Here is a 12,742-nt window from a genome sequence, read left to right as displayed (position 1 = left end):
AAAATTGGAACGGAGTGATTATACTATTAAATTCAAACCATTCTCAACAAGAACCAGCAACTACAAACACAAAACAGCAACAACCTTACACCACAACTAGACCAACCCTCCAAAACTCCAGAAACAGAACCCAAAACCATAACAAAATACACTAAAAGCAATCTCCTTTCTTTCACAAACCCAAAGCTACAGAAAAATCCTACCTTGTTCATATATACGAGACCCTAAACAACCGTTCTCAATAGTAGCCAATAACAACAACAAACAACAGTCACAAGAAAGTTCAACAAGCAAAAATAACCAACAAGCAAAGACAATCACAAGTAGCATCAAAGGCAACAACTTCAACCAAAAAAAGAAAAAGAGAAAAGGATAGAGCATTGCAGAGACTACCCAATATTTTTTTCTTACTCTCATTTTTCTTTCTTTTCCAATTTTAGTTCAAAGTCTAACGAAAAGTTTGTTCCTTTTTTAGCTATCAACAAAGCACAGAAACAGAGCATATTAGATAGCTAAAGAAACAAAGGGTAATGAACAAGAAGACAGGGGAGGTAACACTCAACATTTTCCATAGCATTTTATTCTCAGTCTGTGCAATGCTTCCTAACCTCTACATGCTCAAATACCTAGATTTGTACACACATACATATCATATTTATTGTTTATTCACACAAGCATGCATTTTTTTTTTTTTTTTTTAACACAAAGGCTGGAGGAAGTGGAGGTGCAGAGTAAGATATAAGGGCTCATCAGATACAATTTAGGCGCTAAATATTGAGTGAAAAAAAGTGGAAGCACAGGAAAAGTTTTTGTCAGTCATGTTGATCGAACTACTGTGTTGGTTAATTAATAGGCCGTGTAATAGCATGTTTTAGCTTGTTTTCTAAGGAGAGTAAAAACTGAAAAATAAAAACAGCTCAAGACCTATTTTCAATTTCCTTCACAATATGGAAATTGAGAATAGTTTTTGATTTTTGCCTAAAATAAGTTACCAAACAAGTTTTTTGCCTTAGGAAACAGAAAATTGTTTTTGAAAATAGAAAACTGAGGAAAAAAACAATTACCAAACATAGTCTTAATTGCTTTATCATTTTTCTTTAAAATGTTTTTAAAAATAGTTCCTTATTAAACCAATGCCCTTAGAACATTTGTTAATATTTCCCATTAAAAATATATATATATATATATATATATATATTTCGGTTTTTCCAGGAGAATTGCCCCTATATCAATCTGTTCTATACTTTTAGAAAAGCGCCGTGGCATTTGCAATATGAAACAGCTTACTAATTATTGAGCCACGAGAATCTTCAGAATGTGGAAGTGGCGCAAAATGAATGAATGACTTACAAGTTGAATGTCAATGCTTTGAATATAGGATGGGTTTCTTGACCTTTTCAATCACATACCTCATGAGTCACGAATGCTTTAGCCACGTTTATGGGGTGTAAAACAAACAACCTTATCTCCAGAATGAATGATTTGGAATTGTTTTATCCCCAGGAGAACTTTATTTATCAGTAAACAACCTCTAACACGCAAATGTCATTGCATAAAAATACACAAACTTTAACTACTTTTGCTTTGAATATCTCAAAGTGGATTTTTTTTTTCCAACACTCGCCAACATACTAACCCAAGCTTCTTTTACTGATGTCATTACCTTTATGCCAAATTAATTGGCACAAACTGTTAGAATTATGCTAGTACTGATGGCTTTAGGTGAGCTTATTAAAGGAAGTGACAAAATGATTGAACACTTAATTATATATTGCACGGTTTGTCTTGTTGCTGTAGTGAAAAATTGCGGTGTGTTGAATCAGTACGTAGGTCTTATAAGTCATAACTAAAAGGCTAAAGAGAATTATTAGATTTGGATCTCTGGAAAGTCCAAAGGTTTGAGAGAGAAATTGAGCCCAACCCATTGGGCGGAAATGAATGAATTGAACTTTGTAAAGCCCACTTCGAAAGTGAAAGTAGTAGAAGAAGAAAAAGATAAAGATAAAGGAGGAAGTGCGGTGAGCGTGGATCGAACACGCGACCTTCAGATCTTCAGTCTGACGCTCTCCCAACTGAGCTATCCCCGCAAACGCCAACGCCAATTGCACCAGCCGGGAATCGAACCCGGGTCTGTACCGTGGCAGGGTACTATTCTACCACTAGACCACTGGTGCTTGTTGATACATTAGTCTATTAAAATATACTAATTTAGATGCTACTCTTATGCTCGCCAGAACAAGTATGACTGTAAGTGCAAACATCCAATTATCCCAGAAAAATGAGTGTTAACAGCATTCCAAACATTACTGACATCTTAGTAAATGCTTTTTCGTAATAACCAATCAAATGAAATGAGATTAAACTTGGAGGGTTCGTTGACCTTGCTTATGGTTTTCCTCTCGAAGATGTTTCAACTTTTTTATGATCCCTAATGAGATTGTTGGCCTTGATAATTAATCCAACAGCAAGTTAATGGTCTGGTCCACAATGCTCGATGGACCCTTTTTTTTTTTTTTTTTCGAGGCCTTAGCTGCTGCACGGGCTTTGGAGTTTGCTGCTGAATTAGGAATTAAACATGCTGTTTTGGAAGGTGATTCTTTGATGTTGATTCAAGCTCTGAAAAATGGTTGTGTTGATCTGTTTCCTTGTGGTTTGCTTTTGGATGACGTTCGATATAGGTCTAATTTTTTTTACTCAATTGCATTACTCTTATGTTAAGAGGAAAGACAATAAGGTAGCTCATGGGAATTCTAGCCTTTTGCCCTTAATTTTTAAAAAATTTAGCAATATGCCCCTATTTCGAAACTATATAGGAATATGTCCCTGTTTCGATACTCGATTACCTTAAAATCGAGTTTCAATGAAATACTCGATCAGTAGAAAATCAAGTTATGACCAATAAAACTTAAAAAAAAAAAATGCATGGAACTCGATTTTAGGGAAGTCGAGTTCAAAAACGCTGCTATAGGGCTTTAAAACATCACTATAAGGATTAAAAACGCCATTATAGGGCTCCTTGAACTTGGTATGGTGACACTTATAAAAAAATTTTGCAGGAAAACACCGCTATAGGGATTTAAAACGTCACTATATGGCTTAAAAACGCCACTATAGGGCTCCCTATTATGGGAGCAATGACACTCATAAAAAAATTTGCATGAAAACGCCGCTATAGGGCTTTAAAACGTCACTATAGGGCTTAAAAATGCTGCTATAGAGCTCCCTAAATATAGGGCGATCACACTTATATAATTTTTTTTGCATGGAACTCAATATCCTGAAAGTCGAGTTTCATGCAATTTTTCTTTTTTTTTTTCTTTTTTTTTTTTTAAGTTTGATTGGGCATAACTCAATTTTCTATGAATCGAGTATTTAATTGAACTCGATTTTAGAGTAATCGAGTATCGAAACAGGGGTACGCCCCTATATAGTTTGTAAACAAGGGCATATTGCCAATTTTTTTTTTTAAATAAGGGTAAAGTGCCAGAATCTCCAGGTAGCTCATTGTCTGATTCGATATGCTGTTAATGTGCCAGATTTTTAATTTGGATAGAAGATGTTCCACCCCAATTTTTTTTCTGTACTCCAAGCTGATTTAGCCAATATTTATTAATTTTTTAATGCATTGTCTTGTTCATCAACAAAAAATAAAAAAATAAAATAATAATAATAATCCATCATTGGTTGTCATAATTAAAATTATATTTCATCATTTCTCTATCAAAGATTACTTACCGTGCTACAATATTATAGCTTCCTTTTCTTAGATTCCTTCTTTTTAATGGATGAGAATTATTTATTATATTATTTATCCCCAAACAATATATGATATATACATATAGAGTAGAATACTTTGTGTAATTCTAAATAATACTAAATAACTTACTAATTTTTTATTGAGTCAACATTTTTGTCTACCCAGTAGTAGTTGTATTAAATATTTTCTAAACACATAATTATGCATGTCAAATTTCACGTTAATCGGATATTATTTATAATCCAATTGGAAACTTATATTTTTAATAAATTTTTAAAATTTAAGAAAACTCTTAACATTTTGAAATGAAACAATTTTTAATCTACAATAATATTTAACAAAAAATTAATGAATTGGAAGATCATCCAATCCAATAAAAGATTTGACAAATATATTGAGTGATTTAAAATCAATCAAGATCAATATATATATATATATATATATATATATATATATAAAAGCAGAGACCTCATGTGAGAGTGATTCTACCATTTTTCATTAAATTTTTTTACTGTTACCCAATAGATCATAGTAACTTATTTTTACTATTATATAAATTTAGCATTTTTTACCTTTTTTATTAAGTATTTTTTATTGTTACCCAATAGATCGTAGTAACTTCTTTTTACTATTATATCAAACATGAGTTGTCCACTACAAAATGAACTACCTTTTAAAAGTAGACCAAATCTTATGAAAAACTCAAGCCTAGTTATTACCTTACATATTATGACCAAAGTTTGACTCTTTCCATGTGTAAATCAAAGCAAAAACTCTATCCTCTTACAAACTCTCTTTTTCCTCCCTCACGTATAGACGATACTTCTAGAAAATCTCATTCTCATGAAATCATGTCTCCATTTTTCCCCAATTTCAATTCAATATGCTTTTATCTATTAATAATGTTCTATGCAATTTATGCAAACAAATTCTCTGTCATCGACCAGTGCAACAAAAATATATATAAATCTTGAGATCCCTGAGGTTATTGAAATAATTGACAAGTGCATATTTCTAAAATTAGAGGCACTCACATTAACTACATACTCTCCAAATATTTATAATATATTTATCTCACTATAACTACTATATATATATATATATATATATACACAATTGCAAACTACTTCAGATACAGGATTCAAATTGAAATTTTTTATGCAACTGACAAAACAAATTTTGTGATATTTGATCGAGATGCCGAGAAAATCCTAAGTAAATCTACAAGAGATCTTGCTGAAAAATAAACTAAGGTACAACTTATTTAAATTTTTGTAAAACTATTGATATTGGAAAAGGAATCCCACGTGATTTTTTTTTTTTTATAAAAAAATTAGGAAAAAAATAGATTTTCCTACTTCATTTGAATGAATTCAATTTAAATGATAGTTTTGAAAATTACATAGTTGTTAAGATTTTTTATGCACCTTGAAATGACAAAAAAGTATGGAAGAAAAAAAAATATTTACACAATCCAATATGCTATATTAATTCTTTTTGCTGCACTATTCCAAAATAAATAAAAATAAAAACATTTACAAAAAACTGTCACATCATTGAAATTTAATATAAATGCAAATACCTTCAAAAAATATTAGCGACAAAGTCCAAACTTTGTAAGATCTAATCAAGAATCTTCCGGTGCCAATTCATTAGTGATTAACACAAATGATGCAACAAAAGGAAAAAACTGATGAAAGCTCAAAAATTGAACAAATATGGATGGACTAAACTTCAAACGTTGAAGATGGAGAAACTGATGATGATAACAAGCGTCACCATACCGCAATAACAAAGCATTGAAGAAAAAAAAAAGATTTCATAATGAAGCTTTTTATTACATCATATAATAAAAATCAATAATATAGATTGAATTAATATGCTTTTATCAAGTTTTATTATACAATATTACTCCAAAGTTGTATTAATTATTGCTTATTACCTGAACAAAATAATTATAATAGATATATGGGTGTGTAAGGTTGAATTTAATCAACCATCTTGTTGGCTTTATTCCGTGCCAAATTTGCTTGTATTTCAGTATTTAGTAACCCTGTATTTAGGTGCAATTGTTGTAAAGGTAGTGAGTGAGATAGAGTGTTGAAATACTCAAGAGTGTGCAAGAAAACAGAGACTTGCGACTTCATCTCGCGGGTGACTTTCGACTTCAAGCCGCCAGAAGCAGCACACGTGCCAAGCATTCCAGAAGTTGAAGCGTCATACTAGCTGGAGCACTACAGGACAAAATAGGACAACTAGCCGTTCAGTTACCTCGCGGCTGGAACTTACGACTCAGTCAAGCCACGAGGCCAAGCCGCGAGCCAGCCCTATTTTGAAAAACTTGACTCTTCACATTCCATTCTCACCCCAGTATAAATACCCCTTATACCCACAAAAGAAAGAGAGTTTCCAGAGAGAATTTTGAAAGAGAAACCCTAGTGTTATACAAGATTGATTCATCCACAGTCTTCACATAAGAGACTCTTCAAATTCCTCAACTTTCTTCCTCTCCATTGTTAAACCCTTGAGAGGTCTTTTTACCAAAACTTTTTCTCACCATATCCATTACTGTGAGAGGGATGTTTGGTGTTCTGGGAAGCAATTAGGAAGAAACCAATCTACATTGGTTGATGCTATGGTCAAGTAGCGGAATCTGGGAAGCTAGAAAAAAAATAGGTTCAAGGCAACCTCGTTGGAGCAAGAAGCTTGGAGGGTTTAGGTACACTGGGTAGATTAGGCTTGGAGGGTCTATTACTGTTCATGTATCCCAACTACACTTTTTAGTGGATTATTTACCGCTTGAAGGGCGGCGGAGAGGTTTTACGCTGAGTGCTTCGATTTCCTCTTCGATAACACATCGTGTGTTGTCCTTATGTTTATATCTTCCTTCCCTTTATCTTTGCATTTTATTTTCAGTTGTAGATGTGATTTATAATTGGCTTAGATTGATTTTCAATTCTGTTTATAGTTTTTCCGCACACTAGTTGTTTGTCATAAAACTTGAATTGGTTATTTTGTATTTGGGGGTCTGAACATTCAAAGATGGTTTATACACTATTTGAACTTTCAATTGGTATCAAAGCGGGTACACTTGTTGTGGTTTAAATACGTAAGTGTGATCCTTGACCCCTTGTATTTATTTGCCATGGATTGTGCTTTGTATGCCTCTTTGTACGATTTGGTTGATGATAAATGTAGCATGTCACGTGTTTGTGAAAATGCATCTATGAGTGTGAATGTTCATGATTGTGATGCTATGTTGCATGAATCATTTGATATTGTTGATATTCCAAATGACAAACTCTTAAAGAAAAATGCTAAGAAGTTTCAAAAGAATTTGAACAAGTTATTTTGTGAAAATGATGATTTGATTGCTAAGCTCAAAGAATCCAACAAATTGGTTGAGAAATATAAAAAACTTGCTAAAGATTCTCTTGAAAAGCTAAAAGAGTTTGAATGTTTGAATATAGACTTGGATGCTAAACTTGTTTTGTCTAACAAATTTGTTTTGTCTAACAAACTTGTTGATGAGTTAAAATGTGAAAATAAATTTCTTAAGATGCATGCCAAGTGTTTAATTGCTAAACCCATTGATAAAAGAGATGATAATATTTGTTGCAATCATATTGTGGTACCTGATCTTGTGCCTATTGTGTGTTCTACCTCTAAGGACAAATCGGTGTACATTCCTCCATACAAAAGAAACCAAAAGGTGGAGAGAAAAGCTGTTAAGTCAAAGCCTCCATTTAGGTCTCAACCTAAGGCTTTAGATAGATCTAAGTTTGTTCCAAATTGCCACCATTGTGGTGTGATTGGTCATATAAGGCCTCAGTGTCATAAGTTGAAGAGGGAACAAAACCATGTTGCTAGATCCTTTCCCAAAAAGCCTAGTGGACCTAAACATATTGTTTGTCACCATTGTGGTGTATTTGGTCATCTAAGACCTCAATGCTCTAACTTTCATGTTTTTCAAAACATCAAAAAAAAAAAGAAAAACTTGAGCTTTTTGGAAGTTGTTCTAAAAAGAGTAAACCGGTTTTGAGTGAAAATAGCATGTTGTTAAAGAAAATGTTTAATACTCTTAACTCCTTGACTATGTGAATCTCCGGTTCTCATTCTTCCAACCCTCGTCTCACTTCTCTTGAGACACTCATTCCAAACAATCGTTCCGTTTGGATGAGGAAGGGTTCCTATAATTGAGTTTTTGCTCTTTTGGTCCTTGATCTAATTCTTTCGATCTTTGTAGGACACCTCTGCATTAAATGTCATATCTTCATGCATTTTTTGCATCTTGCATTGTTTTGTTTTTTATCTTACTTTTATGTTTCAGTTTTGTGTGAGTAAAAAATCCAAAACCACATAAAAAGTGAAAAATTCAAAAAGTTTGATCGTATATGTTTAAGTACATATCACATGTGAGTTTTGCCTTGTACCTTTGTACTTATGGTTTTATGCATTTACGAGCTTAACTTGTTCTTTATGCACTTATTTCTTTGTGGGAAAAATCTTGAAATCTATGTGTGATTGTTGAAAATCGATCTTCAAGCTTGTCATGAATGATTGGTCAATAGTCTTGGTGGTTTTGATACTTGCATAGACTTGTGCCTATATATCTTCCCACACTTTTTATTATTTTTGCTTAAAGAGCTCAACAAATGTAAATCTCAAAAATGAAAAGAGATAATGAGCTGCAAAAATCATCGCACATACTAGTATTTGACTAGGAAAAAGGGAAAGCAACTTATATTGAAAATGTTTGATGCCCAAAAGCCAAAGGCTTGTTCATCAAATTGAAATATCAAAAAATTTCAGGCATCAATCTCAAAAATAAGATGTATTGCTCAAAATGAGTTGTATTGATTCAAAATGATCAAATAATATGAATTGTAAGAAGCCAAATGAAAAGCTTCAATCTTATGTAATCATTTTCTTGTGGGAGGTCATATATATTCATTTCTATAATTGAGTTAGACCACTTGACTTAGTACTAGTTGTGTATGACTTGATTGAATTAATCATTGAAACTTCACTCTTGACTAAGGATTATTCCACATTTGATACGCACACACAACACACATGCCTAATGTTCAATGAATGCCTTACTCATTTGTTCGATTGTACTTGTTTAAATGTGTTGTGTGTGTGCTCAACTATATATGGTTCAATCCAAAAAGATTTTTGATCATTTTATATGTTTTTGGAAGTGATTTTTATCACTCTTTGTGTTCTTGTATAGTGCTTACTTTGTTTTTCATTGTTTTAAACATGTTTTGTGTTGAAAAACAGGTGTCAGAGTTTTTCGCGACTAACTTGGTGACTCGCCAGTCGCGAAACCCCAGTTGCGAGTTCATCTAGAAGCTTTGGAGACTCACTCGTGGCTCACTCGCGACTTGCGAAAATTTTTGCAACTGTACCTCGCGACTCGCCTAGTCGCGAAACGCCCAGAAATAGCTTTTTAAAGGGCTTTTTGTGGGAAACTTATTTTAAACCTCTCCCATCCTCTCTAAAACCCCTCTTTTAATATTTTTACATCAAAACCCAACCAATTTGAATGGTATTTCATTCCATTAAAATCTCTAAGGTAATTATAAACTCTTTTCATTATTTTTTATCCTTAGATTATGTTTTGGAGAGTTTTGTACTCTTGGTTGGGATAAAACTCTTGGTTGGGATTTTTATCATAGGGGTTGAGAAAACTTAATTTTTGTCAAATTTATTCATGGGATTGGTTTCTTTTATTGATTTGAATTGGATGTTGGCCCCTTGTGGAAGAAAGAACATGTATTAAGGGTGGATTTCATGATGTTCATGCATTGTTTCACATTATTATTCATAATGTGCATGCTAGGTGTTTGATAAAATGCCTCTTAGGTATTTTCTCGCTTGTTTGGACTTCGATAAGTACCAAATTTTGGGGTTTCTCATGTTTCCTCATTAGGAACATGTTTGGTTCATTGGTTGTGTATTTAACACACCTTACCCCACATGTGCATTTTTCATGCATTGATCATGCATTGCACATAGCCACCTCTTGCACACACCTTGCTACCTTTGTTATGCATTGGTCTATACCTTGTTTCTTCATCCTAGCATGTCATATTTACCTTATGCTTTGTAGTACTTTGTTTTGTCTTAGGATTGAGTTTCATTTTCTCATTCATCTCACACCCCTCATGCATCATTATCATTGTTCGTTCCTTCATCTCTTGCTCTCTTTTCTCCTTGACCCTTTGTCTATTCCTGACAAAAAGGGGGAGAGTATACTAGAGAGTTTTGTTATTTCTATATGACTCTTGTGCACATCCTTAAGGGGAGAAATTCTATTTCTTATGCACATTTGTAGGGGAAGAGATATTCCATAGGGGAGATGCATACACCAAGGGAGAGAAGACATTGTGTTCACTAGAAAACTTTGTTTTGTTTGTTTTCTTGTTGGTTTTATAGTACTTTGAGTTATGCTTTGTTGTTCTCATTGCATCATGTTTGTGCTTTGGACATGCATATATCCCTATGCTATTATGCTTCATTAAATGCGTGCTCAGATGATCATTTGCTTTACTATGTGATCATTGTAGTCATTTCTATATGACTGTTTTGGTGTATGATCAAGTTGCTCACATGTTTCACATCATGTTTACTTGATCGCAATTTACTTGTTATATTATACTTGTCCTTTTATTACTTGCTTTACCTTAAGAGTCTAATGTGTTTTGTGCAAGTGTTTCAGGCTACAAGTATATATGTTCCAAGTGCATCACAGCTTCTCATCATTCTGAAGGGGAGAAACTTTAAGCACTTTTAGTTTATATTGTTTAATTTTATATTCAATATTTTATAGTTTGTACCCATGTTGCTTTTGTAAGTTTTTAGGGTTTATGTTCTTTATCTGTAGGCTTTATGATCTGTACCATACTTTATGCAGCCTTTTTATACTTTGTTAAATCAGTACTTTTAACTAAATGTCCTGTATTTTCTTGTTAAGTATTGTCACTCTTGTGCCCTTGTAGGATTGTTCCTAGATGCATATACTTAGTGTATTGTGCATTGGTTGAGTGTTGGGCATGAAAGTGACTTGCATTGAGCTTGTTAACTTGTTTGTTCAAGTGTTCATTCCAAGTGTGAATGAGCATTGTGATCACTACCTTGTAGTGATTGCTTTGTTGATCAAGCCATGGTTTGTTTCTTAACTCCATCTTTACTTGATCACATATAGCCTGCTTCATATGCATTTCATGCTTTTCTGCATACAATGATCATGGTGTATTGTTGTGTTTCAGGAGTTTCATACTCATATGATTCAAGAGCATCATAGTTTCTAGAGTTAGGTGTAAGTGAGTTTTGCTCAACTGTTCCCAACTTACATGTTAAGTCTAGAGTTTGTTTTAGGGTTTTGTCACGGAATAGCCAAAGGGGGAGATTGTAAGGTTGAATTTAATCAACCATCTTGTTGGCTTTATTCCGTGCCAAATTTGCTTGTATTTCAGTATTTAGTAATCCTGTATTTAGGTGAGACCGTTGTAAGGGTAGTGAGTGAGATAGAGTGTTGAAATGCTCAAAAGTGTGCAAGAAAACAGAGACTCGCGACTTGATCTCGCCGGTGACTCGTGGTTTCAAGCCGCCAGAAGCAGCACACGTGCCAAGCATGCCAGAAGTTGAAGCGTCATGCTAGTTGAAGCACTACAGGACAAAATAGGACAACTGGCTGTTCAGTTACCTCGCGATTGGAACTCGCGACTCAGTCAAGCCGCAAGACCAAGCCGCGAGCCAGCCTTGTTTTGAAAAACCTGACTCTTCACATTCCATTCTCACCCCAGTATAAATACCCATTATACCCACAAAAGAAAGAGAGCTTCCAGAGAGAATTTTGAGAGAGAAACCCTAGTGTTATACAAGATTGATTCATCCACAATCTTCATATAAGAGACTCTTCAAATTCCTCAACTCTCTTCCTCTCCATTGTTAAACCCTTGAGAGGTCTTTTTACCAAAACCTTTTCTCACCATATCCATTACTGTGAGAGGGCTGTTTGGTGTTCTGGGAAGCAGTTAAGAAGGAACCAATCTACATTGGTTGATACTATGGTCAAGTACCGAAATCCGGGACGCTAGAAAAGAAATAGGTTCGGCGCAACCTCGTTGGAGTAAGAAGTTTGGAGGGCTTAGATACACTAGGTAGATTAGACTTGGAGGGTCTATTGCTGTTCATGTATCCCAACTACATTTTCTAGTGGATTACTTACCGCTTAGAGGGCGGCGGAGAGGTTTTACGCCGAGGGCTTCGGTTTCCTCTTCGATAACACATCGTGTGTTGTCCTTGTGTTTATATCTTCCTTCCCTCTATCTTTGCCTTTTATTTTCAGCTGTGGATGTGATTTATAATTGGCTTAGATTGATTTCCAATTCTGTTTATAACTTATGTTCATTTTCCGCGCACTAGTTATTTGTCATAAAACTTGAATTGGTTATTTTGTATTTGGGGGTCTAAACGTTCAAGGGTGGTTTATACACTATTTGAACTTTCAGTGTGCAATTTAAAATTGTTACTTTTTATGATGAACTCATTACTAATAAAGTTTTATAATAAATATGCTATCATATATGTATAATATTTTCCAAAAAAAAATTTACATAAAACATTACAACATTATCCGTACATCGCACGGGCAACTTACCAATTGTCTAAAAAAATTACACAATGTATAACTTAAACTTATAAACACATGAAAATGAAAATATTTAGTACTGTAGTATTTATCATGTGGACCTTTGAACCTAGTCACTATAGTAGAAAATCTAATCACACCAATGAATGAATATTATAAACTAATATTAATGATCCAACCAAAAGCACAATATCAATTATCAAAAAACAAGATATCTTTTTATAGGAAATGTTATTTACTTCGCCTTTTGATCATTAGGAAGTAACAGCAACAGCTTACACGCTAAGTAGAGGACTTCTTTTGACATACTGCATTGCAATTTT

At 33.7% G+C, this 12,742-nt stretch overlaps 2 non-coding genes across 2 annotated transcripts; both read right to left on the bottom strand.

Moving 5' to 3' along the window:
- Nucleotides 1–2,014: 2,014 nt before the first annotated feature.
- TRNAF-GAA lies at nt 2,015–2,087 on the bottom strand. Its single transcript has one exon. It is a non-coding gene; the product is annotated as a tRNA-Phe (tRNA).
- A 16-nt stretch (nt 2,088–2,103) lies between these two features.
- Nucleotides 2,104–2,174, bottom strand: TRNAG-GCC. The gene has a single exon. It is a non-coding gene; the product is annotated as a tRNA-Gly (tRNA).
- Between the last annotated feature and the right edge of the window lie 10,568 nt (nt 2,175–12,742).

Source organism: Quercus lobata, chromosome 5 (genome assembly GCF_001633185.2).
Source record: "Quercus lobata isolate SW786 chromosome 5, ValleyOak3.0 Primary Assembly, whole genome shotgun sequence".
NCBI lineage: Eukaryota > Viridiplantae > Streptophyta > Magnoliopsida > Fagales > Fagaceae > Quercus > Quercus lobata.
This window is presented reverse-complemented; position numbering and strand designations above follow the sequence as displayed.